Source organism: Ceratotherium simum, chromosome 7 (genome assembly GCF_057802395.1).
Source record: "Ceratotherium simum simum isolate JZ-2026a chromosome 7, ASM5780239v1, whole genome shotgun sequence".
NCBI classification, from domain to species: Eukaryota; Metazoa; Chordata; class Mammalia; order Perissodactyla; family Rhinocerotidae; genus Ceratotherium; species Ceratotherium simum.
Window position 1 is genome coordinate 977,061 of NC_141906.1, and position 17,583 is coordinate 994,643.

A 17,583-nucleotide genomic window follows, 5' to 3' on the forward strand; every position below is an offset into this window, starting at 1 on the left:
TTGACAGCGGCGACTCTGGGATCCAGGGCTGTAAGGGAGGAGTGGAGGCAGGGGCTAGAGGGCCGGGCCCAGTACCCCTGCCCTCTGGCCACACAGGGAGCACTGGCTCTGGCGACAGCCAGGGAGGTGACCCTCGGGGACAGGCAGCTGAGCAGGAACCAGGCTGCCCCTGCCTCTCAGTGACCTTGATCAGACCTCAGCTTCCCTGAGTCTCACCTCCCAGCTATAAACGAGGACGCTGTTTCAAGTTGGCAAATCGTAAGCACCGGATGAGTGCCAGCTCTGGACGTCTTTCTAGCAGAAGTGTGCCCGGCTCAGCCCTTCAAGGAAACGGCTTCATGTCTGTTAAAAACTTGCAGGACCTGATGCAACGTGGTGTCCTGGATTATAACCTGGAACCAAAAAGCACTTTAGTGGAAAAACTGGTTATATCCAAATACAGTCTGTGGTTTGGCTAATAGTATCGCCAATGGCAATTTGTCCGTTTTGATAAATGTGCCAGGGTCGTGTAAGATGCCAACATTAGGGGAAGCTAGGTGCAGGGCCTACGGGAACGCGCCGTGCAATCTCTGCCATGCTTCGGTAAATCTAGAATTATTTTAAAATAAGTTTTAAAAAGTAGCAAGAAATCTCAGCCTTTCTGGAAAGAAAGTGAACAGCATCTCATGTTTTGACAGTAAGGCCCTGCCCCTTGTTTTCCACACACATTCCTCCAGATGGTAAATAATAAAATGTAAAAGTAACGACCATTTCAGCACTTACGACGTGTCGGGGCCAGACGAGGTGCTTAGTAGACAGCATCCCATCTGATCCTGACAGCCACCCTGGGAGCGGGCATTTCTGCTCTCATCCTGCTGAGCGTGGAACCGAAGCTCACCAGGCTGCCCAGCTGGGAAGGAATACAGGATTTCTAACCATTCTGTCTGGTCCAAAGTCGATGCTCTTTCCACTGGAGGAAGAAAACATGGGGCCAACTGGGCGCTGCAAGCTTTCCCCTTTGACAGAAGAGTCAGAGAGGAGCCGGTACCTCATGGGACCAGTCTTGTGGGTTAGAGACCTATTGTCAGAGGATGGGAGGTTGCAGGCACACCGAGTCGTGCCTGAAATCTGAATTAAGGAAGTACTGATATTCATCAGTGTTGTTTGTTATGGAAAAAAAGTTAGAAAGTAGCCTAAACATGGAACGATTGGGAATTTTCTAGAGTTGGTTATGGTGTACCCTACAATAGAAGAGGCGGCCAATCAGAGTAGTTTTGTATGATTTTATTTCTGGATGCACATCAGTTGGAGTACTTTTGGCCATAAGTGACAGAAAGAGACGTAACTCAGCCCTTTTAAGCTAAGCAAGAGGCAATTTGTTTTCTAAAAAACGCAAAAACGAAAAGACCACCTGAGGCTGCTGTAGTTCTGCCCTCAGAATGGGACCTTACGGCAGGAGGAGAGGGGTCCCGAGCGCCTCCTGTGTCCCCAGGAGACATCCCCAAGACCTTGTCCTCACCGTAGCCAGAAATCATGTCACATTCCACCGTTGTTCCAGCCACTGGCCAGGGGAGTGGGCTTGAGCCCAGCCCGGTCATCTTTCACCTGGGGACTGGAGATGGAGTCTGCCTTCCTGGAGACAACTGGCCACTCAGAGAGGAGTGGCCTGAATTACAACAGGGACTCTGTCAGGAGGGAAGGGAGAGCCAAGAGCTGCTGGGTGGGAAACCAACAGTTTCTGTTGCAACATAAAAAATTAACATTTTACTGAGTGGAAAAAAGAGAATACATTTCAGAAGAGCTCAACAGTATGGTCCCATTTACATAAAACTGTTCCCATATTTACATGTGTGCATGCATAGAGAATATCTGAAAAAATTAGTTTTCACAAGTTCAGAGTTGTGTTCTCCAGGTGGTAAGGTTTCAAGAACATTTTACATTATTTGTAAGATGCTGAATTCTTTGTGTTTAGCCATATTGAATTTTTTGCTATGAGTGTGTGTTATTGTTACAAAGACAACTAGTATTTTCTTTGGGGAATTTCTGTTTTGTTTTAAGTAGGTAAGTTCTTTGTGTGGAAAAGATTAGGAACTGCTGTCCCCAGCTTTGGAGACTTTTCTTAGGAGTTAAAAGTTAAAAGAGTGTGGGGGGTTTTTTAGAGATTTTTTGTTTATTTGCATGTGAGATTTAAAGTATGTCCACAAATTTTTTGACACCCCTTCTACTGGCATGTGGAGTCTGTGTCACCTCTACTTGAACCTGGGCAGACTTGAGACTGTTTCAAACAACAGAGTAGGTCAGAAGTGACCCTGCACCCGAGTCCAGGTCACGAGAGCTGTGGAGCTCATGTCCTGTTCCCCGGAACATTTGCTTTGGGGCCGTGAGTCTGCATGTAAGAAGTCTGACTAACCCAGGCCATATTGTGAGGAAACCCAAGCCACAAGGAGCCATCACACAGCTTAGCCACTGGTCAACAGTCCCTGCTGAGCCCAGCCAGGTGCCAGAGGATCTCAGGCCCCAGCTGTTCCAGGCACCGCCAGCCACTGAGTCTTCGCCGCTGAGGCTCCCATAGTCACAGAGTAGAGATGAGTCTTCCCCTGTGCCCTATCCAACTCTTGACGCATGGACCCAGCAGCATAATAGCATGGTTGTTATTTTATACAACCCAGTGTGAGGTCCTGTGTAATGCAGCAGTTCAGACAAACCAGAACCGTTTGTTTGTCCACGTCTTTGTTTGTTTTTAACTCTGTAGACCTGTTCTCACAGGAACAAGGTGTGGAACCCAGCGGTTTGTGCTTGCATGTGTCAGAGAAGCTGAAGGCCAGGACACGCAGGAGGTCGGAAGGCAGTAGGAACCACAAACGTTTCCCATTTCAGGCTGGGGGACAGGAGGAACAGAGACACGTGTCGCTGAGGCACCACTCAGAGACTCAGAGGGGCGGAGCTGTTCCTGGGTTAGGTTTTAGAGCCGCAGCAGAGGAGAAGGAGCCATCCGGAGAAGGGGCTCCCAGCAGAGGGACTGCTGAGGGAAGGCCACACAACCCCAGAGGAGCTGAGGTGGGACACAGAACAATTTCCACCCGTTAGCCATGTGACACTGGGTAAGTCACTCACCCTCCCCCCAAAATGGAGATCCCGCCTGTCTCGTGAGCACTATCGAGCTAACGTGTGTAGAACTCAGCGGACGTGGGTCATCGACGTGGGTCACGATGTCTGTCCCTGGCTGAGGACAGATGTGCTCCAAGGACAAACACTCTTCATTTCTTCATGGTTGGATTTAGGATGGAAGACCCCAGTCACCTGAAAGATATGTTTTAGCGGTCGTCGGCTGTGACTGTGAGGAAGGAGGAGAGCGCATCAGGAAGAGAAGAGGGGCTGGCCCGGTAGCACAAGAGGTTAAGTGCCCGCGCTCCGCTGCAGCGGCCTCGAGGTACACTGGTTTGGATCCCTCGAGGTACACTGGTTTGGATCCCAGGCGTGCACCGAAGCACCGCTTGTCAAGCCATGCTGTGGCTGTGTCCCATATAGAGTAGAAGAAGATGGGCGCGGATGTTAGCCCAGAGCCAGTCTTCCTCAGCAAAAAAAAGGAGGATTGGCATCGGATGTTAGCTCAGGGCTGATCTTCCTCACACACACACAAAAAATAAAATAAAGTAAACTCCCTAAAATTAAAAACAAAAGGAGAAGAAAGTGTTGAGGGAAGAGCAGCCAGGGAAATGGGACCAGCATGGAGACTGTGCCAACTGGTCAGGAGCCCAGACGGAGCAGCCAGAAGGATCTGGGTCCCACCTCGCGTGGCCCCTGCAGGCCGGGCCGCCCTGGAAGGCCCCAGAACTCGTTTGCTCCTCCATGAAGTGGGGAAACTGAGGAGCCACCCTGGAGGGCTGGGGGGACGAGGAGGCGCTGAAGGGCCGTTACCCCTACTGCCTGCTGCACCTCCCTGTCCCAGTCCCCATCCCCGTCCCCGTCCCCATCCCCATCCCCATCCCCGTCCCCGTCCCTGTTCCCGTCCCCATCCAGGTCCCCATCCCCGTCCCCATCCCCGTCCCTGTCCCCATCCCCATCCCCGTCCCTGTCCCTGTCCCCGTCCCCATCCAGGTCCCCATCTCCATCCCCGTCCCTGTCCCCGTCCCCATCCCCATCCCCATCCCTGTCCTCATCCCCGTCCCTGTCCCCATCCAGGTCCCCATCCCCATCCCCGTCCCTGTCCCTGTCCTCATCCCCATCCCCATCCCCGTCCCCATCCCGTCCCCGTCCCCATCCCGTCCCCATCCCCGTCCCCGTCCCCATCCCCGTCCCCATCCCCATCCCCATCCCTTCCCCTCCCCGTCCCCGTCCTGTCCGTCCCTGTCTCCCCCCGTCCCCGTGTCCGTCCCCGTCGCCATCTCTGTGCCCATCCCCATCACTGTCCCCATCCCCGTCCCCATCCCCAAGGCAAGCTGGCCCTGGCTGCTCCTCTGTCCCCTCTGCACCCCACTCTCAGGGCTGACCGCCCTCCCGCAGGACCTCGGGCTCCTGCCACTCACCGGAAACGCCATGGCCCAGAGGACAGGACTCGAGCCTGTCCCTCTTGGTCCCCTACCGCCCACAGCCACCTGCCCCTTGGGGGGGCCTCACCTCACACTACACCCCTGGGCCCACCTGTGTGTCCGCCCTGGCTCCCCCAGGCACATGCTCAGCCATGGACAGCCCCTCGCCGGCCCCTGTCTGCCCCCACACAGCCGCCAGAGTGGTTCTTAAAAACATGTAATAACTTACATCTCGTCACTCCCTCCCGAGACTCTCCCTGTGGGCCTCATCTTAGAACAAACCGAAACCCCCTCCCCGGCCTCGATGCCCTGCTCATCCAGCCTCTGTCCTCCATGCTGCCCTCCCTGACCACGCAGCCGCGCTGGGGGCTCTGCTCCTGCAAACCAGAGTCTCCATCCCGCCCTGCCCAGCTCTCCACACGAGCCCCCTTCTCCTTTAGGCCTGGACCCAGACGTCCCCTCTGCAGAGAGGCCTCCCTGACCACCACACCGCCACCCGGCCCCGGCCACTTCCACTCGCTGTGACCACTTGATCCTGTCACAGCCTCTCCACAGCTCTTCCTGGGATCAGAGAATATCTAACTTGTTCATCAACTATATGTCATTAATAGATAATAAATAGTGATTAATAAAACCGAAATTTCCATCTAATAATAGTATTCTAAGATCGTTTATGAGCTAACTGCCTGCGCCAGAATGGGGGCCTCTTGAGGAGAAGGACTCTTTCTCCTTCACCCGTGTATCTCCAACACCACGAACTGGTCATATTGTGGGCAGATCCCAGCACGGCCTACTTGAAGCTCCTCCTGACTGTCCCCCTTCCCTCATTCTCCTGACTGTCCCCCTCCACCTTCTCCTGACTGTCCCCCCACAACTCCTCCTGACTGTCCCCCCACAACTCCTCCTGACTGTCCCCCCACAACTCCTCCTGACTTCTCCTCCCTCCACCTTCCCCTGACTGTCCCCCTCCACCTTCTCCTGACTGTCCCCCGTCTTCTCCTGACTGTCCCCTCCTCCTTCTCCTGACTGTCCCCCGTCTTCTCCTGACTGTCCCCATCTTCTCCTGACTGTCCCCATCTTCTCCTGACTGTCCCCCGTCTTCTCCTGACTGTCCCCCGTCTGCTCCTGACTGTCCCCCATCTTCCCCTGACTGTCCCCGTCCTCCTTCCCCTGATTGTCACCCTCCACCTTCTCCTGACTGTCCCCGTCTTCTCCTGACTGTCCCCCATCTTCTCCTGACTGTCCCGTCTTCTCCTGACTGTCCCCCATCTTCTCCTGACTATCCCCCGTCTTCTCCTGCCTGTCCCCTGTCTTCTCCTCACTGTCCCCCCTCTTCTCCTGACTATCCCCATCTTCTCCTGACTGTCCCCTGTCTTCTCCTGACTGTCCCCCGTCTTCTCCTGACTATCCCCCATCTTCCCCTGACTGTCCCCGTCCTCCTTCCCCTGATTGTCACCCTCCACCTTCTCCTGACTGTCCCCGTCTTCTCCTGACTGTCCCCCATCTTCTCCTGACTGTCCCGTCTTCTCCTGACTGTCCCCCATCTTCTCCTGACTATCCCCCGTCTTCTCCTGACTGTCCCCTGTCTGCTCCTGACTGTCCCCCGTCTGCTCCTGACTGTCCCCCATCTTCTCCTGACTGTCCCCTCCTCTCCGTCTTCTCCATCTGTGGATCCTACAGTCCTGGTTTAGTGCTAATCCCACAAGGCCGATAGTGCATTTCCCATTCAGATGTGTCATCAGGGACATCGTAAGAGCCTGTGTCTGAAATGTCTCTCTGAACCCTCCCCGCACACACACGGTACCTGGCGCAAGGCCCTCGCATGATCACAGATGCTACAGAAGTATCTCCTCTTCATCTGGGCGTTGGCACGCGTATCCTCTCTCAGTCCCCGTCTCACTCCCTTAGGCTCAAAGTTTATCCCTAATTGTTCTCCTCCTGTGCTTGGTGTCCTGATTAACTCTGTTTGCTGCTTGGTTGTGGGATGAACTTCACCCTTGAAGGCCTCTCCGTGAAAGGACACCCACGAGGGCTCACCTAGAAAGTGAGTTCTCTGTTTTCATGTCGAGTGTAAACACAGACAAATGTGTAATCATCAAGCATTATTACCACTTGTCGTTACTCCGACCCCTCAGTCAACACTGCGGACTAAGGAAAAGAGCTTGAAGAGTGGAGTGCTTAAATTTTGCTCTCTTGCCCCTTAAAATATTTATTTTTCAAACATCACTCCATATAGTTTAATTACGTCTTCTTACCTAATTAGTTCATGACTGTGGAATTTCCAGGCCGTCCAGAGTAAAGCTTCATAACTTTCTAAATGTCCGAATCTCACTGACTTACTAAATTGGCATCCCAGAGGATGGATCCAAGGAATTTAAATTTTGACAAGCTCCCCAGGTCGGCCTCATTCACAGTGAAAATCATGGATAGAGCCACTTTCCTGGCTTCTCCTTGTCCCTTGTCTTGTTCTGGTGGCTGCTCTGGAACAAGCAGGAGGAATGTCAGTGGGGAATGAAAACGTAGCTACCTACAGGGCACTCTTCAGATCTGGTCTCCTGGAATTACTAAGTATGTCTTCCAGAGAATTAATAATGATACCTGTGCTAGTTAGAATGCCAGTTAGGCTGCTCCTACAAACACCAAAATAACAGTGGCTTAAAAAAGATGGAAGATTGTTTCTCTCTCACACAACAATCTGTGTGTGAGCAGGCAGGACCGATGTGATGTTGGGGATCCTTCTATTTTGTTGCTCTCGCAAACTCAACACATAGCTTCTCTTTCACATCCTAAGATGGCTGCCCTAGCTCCTGCCACCACATCTGTGTTCCAGTCAGTGAGAGAGAAAGGGGAGAGAAGAGCATGCCCCTTCCCCTTGAGGGCATGATCCTGAAGTTGTACACATCACTTCCACTCATATCCCTCTGGCAACTTCTAGCTGCAAAGGAGGCTGAGTAATATACCTGTTTCTCTCTTTTTCTTTGCTCAAAATAAATCTGGAAGTTCTATTACTAAAAGAAAGAGGAGAATGTACGTTGGATGACAATTAGCAGTCTTTGCCCTAGTACCTTCAGACTCTTAAAGGGTGCGTGCGTGTATGTGTCTGTACGTGTGTGTGTAACTCAATGTTCCAGTGTTCTTTTGACTACCTTCAAGTTCAGCCACTTCGCCGCAGTCGCAGTATTGCCAGATAAAATGTGGGGTATTCAGTTTTATGTCCATTTTAAATGAACAACAAATAATTCTTTAATGTAACTGTGTCCCAAATATTTGGATTTAACTGTGTGTCCTACATTTTTATTTGCTAAATCTGGCAACCCCATGTAGTCAGGGACCAGAAATTGAGCTACCAGGAGACAAACATGCATTTCTCATCCCAAAATGTAGGAAGTGGGTCTCATTAGCAGCTCTGTGCCAAGAAGCCAGTTTATTGCCCACCAAAGTGATGGGATTTCTGCAGTGAATTACACAGTCCCCCCGTGGAGGAAGAGTCAGGAGTTGGGAACGTCCCGTGAGCAGCAGGGATGTGCCCTGGGTGCGAATGTGTTGGAAGCTGTTGGCAGGAGACCGGCGAGCACAGAGGCAGTGGGCAGGAGCTGAGACAGAGCACCTGTGGGCTGGAGAAGATGACCGAAACCAGGGAAGTCAGCGCGCTGCAGGGAAGGTGCAGTCTCCAGGGGAAATCACCATTGCAGAGACGCCTGAGCACAGGCCAGAGAGGGAGCAGGCTGTGAAGACCTGCGGCAGGCCCAGGGCAGGGGCCCAGACCGGCTCCTGCCACTTCCCAGGGACAAAGCCCCTAGCGAACAAACTTATGTCACAACTTAAGGGGTTTACAACCCCTGGAAGTGTGTGGACCTGTAAATGACCAGCATGGATCTAACCCCACCTTGTGGAGTTGGTCCGTAGGCCCCACAGAGGAAGCGCCGGCTGGCTGGGCGGTAACCGAGCCGTCCGTTTATAACCGGTGTCAGCGCTTCCTTCCTTCCTCCTTTGTCTTCCCCAGGTGGAACTGACCACAAGCCCTCTCCCCAGCCGTCTCTGCCAGGGTAGGTGTGAGTATTGATGGCCTCCTCCCCCTGCCGCACTCAGGAACCCTGACCGCTCTCGAAATCTAGCTGCAGGGTCCCAGCTACAGCGGCGGTGTGGTTAGTCTCCCGTGCATCAAACAGATTCTGTGTGTGAGGAACAAGCTGAGGGGCCTTGAGCCTCAAGGTTGCCCACCAGTAACTTGGAATTCTGCCGGAGGCCGAGAGCCACCACCTGAATCCAGCGGGGCAGGGCTCAGCTCGCTTGCGTAAGGCTGGGCTCTTCTCTCGAGCCCCAACCTGCTCCTGAGGGTCCTGCCACCTGCAGACTGAGCTCCGAATGCAGCTGCTTCCTCTGAACCGCGTGGCCAGCTGGACTCGCCCACTCCTCACCCCGTGATACCGTCCCTCCCCATATGGGTGGTCGTCAGAGTCAGACTCGAGATTGCTGCAGCGATCAGCAGTTCTCAACCAACGGGGGCACATCAGAACTACTCATGGCTTTTCTCAAAATCCAGGGGACCAGACCCCACCCAAACCTACTGGATCCTGGGGGGAGGATCCAGGGATTTGTGTGTTTCTGAAAGTTCTACAGATGATTCTAATGTGCTCCCTGGATGAAGAACTTCTGCTCAAGATCCTGTTCCTTGAACTAGGATTTGCTTCTGTAGCCAGCTTAGCTCCCCCACTCCCCACCAGCCTCTCCCCCTTCCCCTCCACTGCGGTGATGCCACTGCCAACGAGCTTCAGCCCTGAGTCTTCCAAAGGGAACTTGCAGGCGGGCGGGGGGATCAAAACTAAATTTACACCTGTCTAGTGTGTTGTGTGTAATTTAGTTTTTTGTTAAGATTAGATATTTCTCCATGGTGAGAGTAATTTATTCTCAAAAATGCCCTTAAAAAATGGAAGTCCTTACAACAAAAATTTCACAATAAAAAAATAAAATAACGGAAGTCTTGTGGCCAGCCCGGTGGTGTGGCGCTTAAGTTCGCGCATTCCACTTCGGCAGCCCTGCGTTTGCCAGTTTGATCCTGGGCGCAGACCTACTCACCACTCGTCAGGCCATACTGAGGCGTGTCCCACATAGAAGAGCTACAACTCTACAACTCTGATACACAACTATGTACTGGGGCTTTGGGGAGAAAAAAGAAAAAGAGGAAGATTGACAACAGATGTTAGCTCAGGGCCAATCCTCCTAAAAAAAAAAAATGTACCTTTTAAAAAAAAAATGGAAGTCTTGACTGAAAGATTAGAGGCAGAAATAGTTGGTGGTGGCTCCAGGTGACCAGAGCCGTCCTACTGACCACTGGTGCTCAGGGACTCCTCCGTCCTCCACTTGACCTGCCCGTCCTGAGGCCCATCTGAGGACTGGCGGTGGGTGGGGCAGAGAATTAAATGACTAGTGACAGAGCATAGGGGGTGCCATCTATGTAGCTTCACCTATGCACGTTAGCTACAACGTGCAACAATATTGACTATCAGCCTTCTTGTAGCAAAAACTGGAAAGAAGAAAACAACAACACAATGTGAAAGCCACATTTTCTTTTATTTCCTCTGGTCACCTCCAGACTTGTCAGCCGGTGAAGCCCTGAGGTGCACCCTCAGCCCCAACCTCGTCTCCAATTCACACCTCGGCTGGGTCTCTGGGGCTGTATATTGATGTGCCTCTAACAGGCAGTGCAGTAAGATTCTGTCAGCCCACTGCGTGTGTAGTCAGCACAACCGAGCATCGGGTTTAACTATTTTCTTAGAAAGCGACCAGATGTTGTTCTGCTGGAGATACTGAGCCAGTGTGGTGAGAGTAGGCACGGCGTGACCTCCCTCTACGGTGAAGGCTGCCCCCGTGCTCTGCCCGCAGGAGTGAAGGCTGCTTCTCCTGAGCTTTCCCTGGTTCTCTGTGTCCTGACACCCAGCCTCTGCCTCTTCAAACTCAATCCACGTCACTGTCACCAAGAGTTTTCCCATTCCTGCCTTGGAACCTAGAGAACTAGAGACTTCCCTTTGAGACACCTCCATCCTTCTACCTTCCATCCATTTATTGAGTACTTACCACATCCGAGGCATTGGCAACTCAAAGCTTATTAAAATCTAGAACCTATGCTGGGGTGCAGTATTAATAAGGGGTTTTAGTTGCAAACACAGAAGCCCCTGTAGTTAGTGAAAGTACAAAGGGATTTGCTATAGGGTATTAGGCGGCTTACAGAATTTTCAGGAGATCAGGCTTGGATGCTATACATCCAGGAAAAATGACCTTACCGCCCACTCCACAGGACTATTCTAGAGATACCCCCACTTCTGCACCCCTGTTACTGGCACCTGTGATACCAGAGACTGAACGCTAGAAATGCTGCCACCAACCCTGGGAGAATCCATCATGCTTGTGGGGATAATCTCCCCACATGTGGCCGCCATCTTCGCTGCTGATTTCTACCTCCATGCGTCAGGTGAACAAACAACTTGAGGGGACCTTGGTCACACACTTAAGCTAACTGTAAGAGCTTCTGGGAATGTGGTTTTCTCTTCCTATCCCCTATAGGAAGGAAGAGGATAACAGAGGCAGAAGAGTGAGGATGTATAGAGAAGGTCAGAGGAGACTTTATGGGTGAGTAAGTGTGGGACTTTGAACGTCAGGAGGTGTTCACCCAAAGGATAAGATTAAAAAATCCAGGTAGATGGACCCAGAGGCTCTGATGTGTGGAGGGCAGGCATGTTGGGGAAAGACGAGAACTTAGAGGGGCCAGAGCAGTGGAGAACGTTCTGAGGACAGGGGCAGGGCCACCTCAAAGACGGGAGCCCAAAACTAGGCAGTGGCCAAACCAGGAAGGGCATCTTCTGCTCCTAGAAGTTTGCCTTCCCCCGCAGCCCAGATTCAGGTGGTTTCTCCAGATCAGACCAAAGTCTGCAAATTGTCAGCCAGATAATTCGGCCCTGAGCGCCACGCCTCACTTCAGTCTTCGCCTTGGAAAGCAGCGCCCTAACAACACACCCCTACTGGATGGTGAACAAACAACTTTCTACAGGGTGGATAGTTCCGTAAACAGAGAAGTATTTCCTTCGTATTTTCAGAATATTTCCTTTGTTCCAATATTCTGAAGTGTAAACAAAATATGATCAAGGTGATTTTTCTGTGCATCCATCTCTATCTTGCCTCAGTTTTGTGGTGCTTTCCCCAACACGGCCATGTTGTTACAGCTAAAATGGGGCTTAGGGGCTCCATCAGGGTGATGCGATCAGCACGTCTTCGGCAGACACTGTCTAAGGTGTCTTCTCCATCCGCATCCTCCTTCTCTGCCCCCCTCCCACTCCTGCTCCTAGCCAACACTGAAGGGACCAGCTAGGGACCAGGACCCAAGCTGAGCAAGCTGGATTCTGCGCCCTAGAAGTTTAGAAATTCATTCATTCTTTCATTCAGCTAATATTTATTGGACGCTGACTTTGATCTAGGTGTCATTCTGGGAGCTGGGGTACAGAGGACACATCTTCTCCTCACTCCCCGCTGCATCGTTCTGGGTTCAGTTAGACACTTGCATATACATTCTCTCTGTGTTTCAGCCGGTTTAGGGGTGTCTGCTCTGCAACAAGAGAACCACCCTAAGACAGTTTCACGTTGTGACGCATGATGGGGAAATGCCTTGCTGCCTTTCTTTGGACTTTCAAAGATTTTTCCCCATAGTAAAGAACTGAGAAATCTCTTCAAAGTTTTAACTAGGTAAATTTTCACTGATTGGAATCATATTTGATCTCAAGAAATCTTTATTTTTAAAATTGAAGCTATATTATATACTTTATGATTCCAACATAAAACATTAAATAATGTGTCAAAGGTTTCCACTGAATCCTGACTACAAACCAAAATTTCTGTCTTTCCTTTCTTTATGGTAATCACATGACACCCCCCCCATTCATCACACACACACACACACACACACAGATCCTCTAATAAACATCTTGAGTAAGGACACAAAATAGAAAGGCAGAAAAGTTGAGTGGTTAGAAGCATAAGGTTTGCAAGACAAACCTGAGTTCAAATACCCCTCCTCTGGCGACCTTGGGAAAGTTTACATCTATGAAAAAGAGACTGCAACTATTTCACAGGATTGTTGTGAGAACTGAATGTGTGCAAAGACCCTAGCACACAAACCAAGCTCGATAAATGGTAGTCACCTAGCAGGTGGTCACTGTTTATTATTGGGATCTTTGTCTGCGAGCCACAGAGGGTGTGTTTCTAAATACAGACACGGATACATGACACACAGATCCAACTGTGTCGGCCGCATGCGCTACCTCCCCCGCCCAAGGAGAAACTGGAATGGTAGTTTATGCCAAGAGATGATTCAGACCCATGTGTGTAACTAATTACTGTGCTCAACAATAAATGGTAATCCAATCCACTGGTGTAACCAGAGGTGTGAATTTCCGCCAGTTCAGAATCCAGTGTCACCTCCACAAACCCTCTTCACCCTTAGTGTGTCCAGAGGCTCTAATGGCCTTGCTGGAAACCAAAGGGGTGGGGAGGGAAATGGGCAGTCATTCAATCTCTCTGGTACCCAGACGCTGAGTGGTTTCAAAGCAGAGGTGTGGAAACCTTCCGTACCCACGGTCTTCAAACATGACTGCTGGGAAGACAGCAGTGGTGCTGTCCACGATCACGGCAGGGCCCACACACGGGACCAGCCCTCACCAGAGCTCTGTGGACTGTCACGGCTCGGCTCGTGGGTTCAATGTGCTGACACTGGAGGCTGACTCCCAGGGCTCAGATCCTGACTGCTACCTGTGACTGTGGTCTGGTTGCTTGGCTTCCCTCAAATTTGGTTTCCCCATCTGTAAATGGGTATGATGGTAATATTAATATCCACTGTATTAGTTTCCTATGGCTATTGTAGAAAAAATATTGCAAACCTGGTAGCTTAAAACAGCAGAAATTTATTCTTTCACAAATCAATCTCCGTGGGCTAAAATGAAGGGGTTAGCAGGGCCGTGCTCCCTCCAGAGGCTCTCAGGGGAAGCTCGCCTCTTCCAGCTTCTGCTGGCTGCCAGCATTCCTCAGCTTGTGGCCTCATCACTCCAATTTCTGCCTCTGTCCATTTCTGTCACCCCACCTTCTCCTCTTCTGTATATCAAGTGTCCCTCTACCTCTCTCATCAGGATGCGTGTGATTGCATTCAGAGCAGGCGATGATTAATTTTATGTGTCAACTTGAATGGCCATGGTGTGCCCAGATTAAACATTATTTCTGGGTGTGTCTGTGAGGGTGCTTCTGGATGAGGTTATCATTTGAATCAGTGGATTCAATACAATAGACTGCCCCCCCAATATGGATGGGCCTCATCCCATCCATTGGGGGCCTGAATAGAACAAAAGGCGGAGGAAGTAGGAATTTGTCCCTTTTTTCTGCCTCCCTGCTGAGCTGGGACATCTTGTCTCACCTTCTCCAGCCCTCAAACTGGGATTTACACCATGGACTCCCCTGTTCTCAGGCCTTAGGACTCAGACTGAATTACACCACCAGCTTTCCTGAGTCTCCAGACTGTAAAGAGCGATTTCTCAGCCTCCATAATCTCTGGAGAACTCTGACTAATACAGGGCCTGCCTAGATAATTTTTTTATCTGCAAAGACCCTTTTTTGCCATATAAGGGAACATTCACATGTTCATTTTTCAGCCTACGACAATCGCCATGTGGTAGTGGTGTGAGGGTTGAGTGACACACACTGATGGAGTGTGGTGGCCGGAATGTGGGATGTGTTCAATAAGGCAGGTCTTGTCCACTGCAGAGTGACCTTGAAGGAACCCGGCCCAGAGAGGGTAGATGAAGGCAGAAGGGGACTGGCAGTTGACCTTTGCCAACAGCATTTGAACATTCAAAATGCTTCGTGCAGGTGCTCTTAGCATGCGCCCTTCACAAACAGCTCTGTGGGTCGTAGCTCCTTGTGTGGTAGACAAGTGGGGCATATGGGAAAGAATCCAGAAATTAATGCAAAAGAGTTTATTCTCGGGCCGGCCCCATGGCTTAGCGGTTAAGTGCGCGCACTCCGCTGCTGGCGGCCCGGGGTTCAGATCCCGGGCACATACCGACGCACCGCTTGTCTGGCCATGCTGAGGCCGCGTCCCACATACAGCAACTAGAAGGATGTGCAGCTATGACATACAACTATCTACTGGGGCTTTGGGGGAAAAAAATAAAATAAATAAAATTTAAAAAAAAAAGAGTTTATTCTCTTGTTTTTATCAACCCATATTTGAAAATTAACGCGTTCATAGGAATTTTATTTTCACACCAATTCTGAAATAATCATCAAATTCTGAATGAAGAAAACCTCCATATTCTAGAAATTTAAAATTTTTCACATCAGTTTATAATCTCCTCTGTAATGTTTAAAATAAGCTGGGCATAGTGATCTTCTCAATATTGGCATGAACTCATTCTTTGTTGTGTCACGAAATCTCTGTTGCTTTCCAAAGTGTGGAATAAAAATCAAGATTTAACATTTTAACAGCTTCTCATCCTTCCCAGAGGCTCGGCAGGTAAGCAGTCCAGACGGGGACTAGACCAACACTCACAAAGCCTTTCACAGACATCATTCGTTCAGTCCTCCTAACAACCCTGTGAAATGCGCAGGTACCCCGACTCCCAGCTTGCAGATTTGAAAAATGAGATGAGCGACTTACAGCACTGCAAGGGAAACAGAGCTGGTCAGAGGCAGAGCTGGACTGGAATTCGAGCATCCTGACACCTACCTAAGGACACCACTCGTGAGGGAGAAGGAATAAGGATGGAGGAAGGTGACTTTGAACAAAAGCAAAAGGTCACCTGGAAATTGAAGCCTGGAGAAGTCTGAAGGAAGAAAGACAGGAGATGTGAAATGAAGGGAGTCAAAATCCCAAATCGACCTCCTGTTCGCTGCTAGTTAAAGAACGGGAATGTGTTGATGGGTGCACACACGTTCCTGTGGATTGCTTTCCTGGGTGGCTTGCACACGACCTCATTCCTTAGTTCTCTTTCTAAACCACATCCCCTCACCTGGGCAGATGTCTGAGCAGGTGAGAGGTTTCTCTGCGTGACAGGGACAATTGACTGCCTTTGTTTCCCCCAGAAATAGTTCCCTGAGGAAGTTAAAAGCCAGAGTGTGCAGGTAGGTCAGGCAGTGAGGACCACGAAGGCGACGGGGAAGTAAAGCATTTGTAGCAGTGGAAGTGACAGTGGGGAGGAAGAATAGTGAGCCCGCGTGTGTGATTCCTCAGCTCGTTTTTCAGGCTGTAATTCCCTCCTCTTCGAGGACCGCGTCAGTGTCCACACGGCCGCCTTTCCTGTGTTTCCACCTCTGCCGCAGGACCTGAGGGTTCCATATGGTGCAGCCGACATCACAGTCACCAGTCTTGGTGATGACAGGGCCATTGGCACTGCGTGTGGAAACGGACCGCTCGTTGAAACAACCTGATGTGGAGGGAGAAACTGCATGTGAAGCTACACAATTAGAATTTCAAAATACACTCCCAAGCAGTGGTTCTCCGACATGGCTGCACGTCACAGCTGCCTCAGGGGCTAAAAAACCCCAGATGATTAACCTGTTGTTTCTGTGGGTGGGATCCTGGCATCAGAAGGTCTGTGGTCTGGGTGAGGCAGGACTGAGAGCCAGCGCTTTACAGAGAGGACTCAACAAAAAGAAAATGGTCCCAGAACCTCATTCCATATCCTGTGTAGACAGTAGAATATATACTCATGCTCGTGTCACAGTATGAGGCTATGACAAGGGTGTGGATGTTGAAATTACTGGAATTATTGGTAGTGAAGAAATGAGAATGACCGTTCCATCCCCCACACCAGGTATCGGTGGAGAACTGGATGTGTCGGAGCCGTGCAGTCCAGTCACACCCGGACACGTGTTACCACATGCTCAGTGCGCTCATGTGGGGGCCGCTGGCAAAAGGTAAGCAGGGCCTCTCTTACCGTCTTTGCAACTTTCCCCTAAATTTAAAATTATTCCAAAATTAAAAGCTCATTTAAAAATATTTTAGTGACAATCAAGATTTCTAGGGAAATTTTCCATATCTAATACGATCATGACAGGCTGACCACTGTAGCTTGCATCCTGTGATTGTTGAGGGATTTATAACACCACCATGAGATTATTTTTTCCTCTGGCCTAACTCTGGGTGATACTTAACGTTAATGACAACAGCAGTCAGTGGTGTTTGCTGCACGCCCGGATCTGTGCCAAACACACACCGAATCATCTCTGCACCTCCCCACTGACCTTGATGTGCAGAAACATCACCATCCCCATTTTACAGGTGAGGAAACTGGGAATTGGAGAGGTAAGATTTTTTGCCTGATATCATGCAGCTGGTTAACGACAGAGCTGAAACTCAAACCTAGATCTGGCTAACCACAGAGCCTACGATTTGACCTCTCTGTGACTTCATCTCCCAAGTCCACTGACTGTTTTCCACTGTGAGATCAGAGAATACTGGCTGTGCACATCCAGTGCGCAGGGCTGTCCTCAGCATCGTCAGAGACCTGATGTGGTTCTGCGCCTCGTCCTCCCCTCACTCTCCTGTCCTAACTTCCAGCACACTCCATTTCTCCCCAGGGGTTTCATGCTGTCCTGTCATCTCCCGTTGCAAAATTACCCGATAGATTAGATTAATTTGCACTAATGTGTGAATGATTAATAGCAGCTTCATGTGTTGGTCCTTAGAGGAATAAATCCATCTTGAAGAGAATATCTAAAGGTAGCAGTATTTATCCAAAAATGTGAAAATGGTGGAATTTACTCGATGTGGCACCGTAATGGGGGAGATCATTGAGAAAGGGGCCCTTAAACAGAAAAGCACACTATTATAACAGAAATCACGCCCTGCATGTGGATTGATATGCATGAGGCACTCTAGCTGACCTCAAGGGGAGCTAAGAACCAGGAAAGAAGCTTTGTCATTCCCTCCCACAGAAACCTCTCCTCGGGTCAGAGAAACCGCAGCTCCCCCAAGATGGTAAGCAGTGACCAAGCACCCCTCCATGGGGGAGGTAGTTTTCCCAGGAGGCCGACAGGA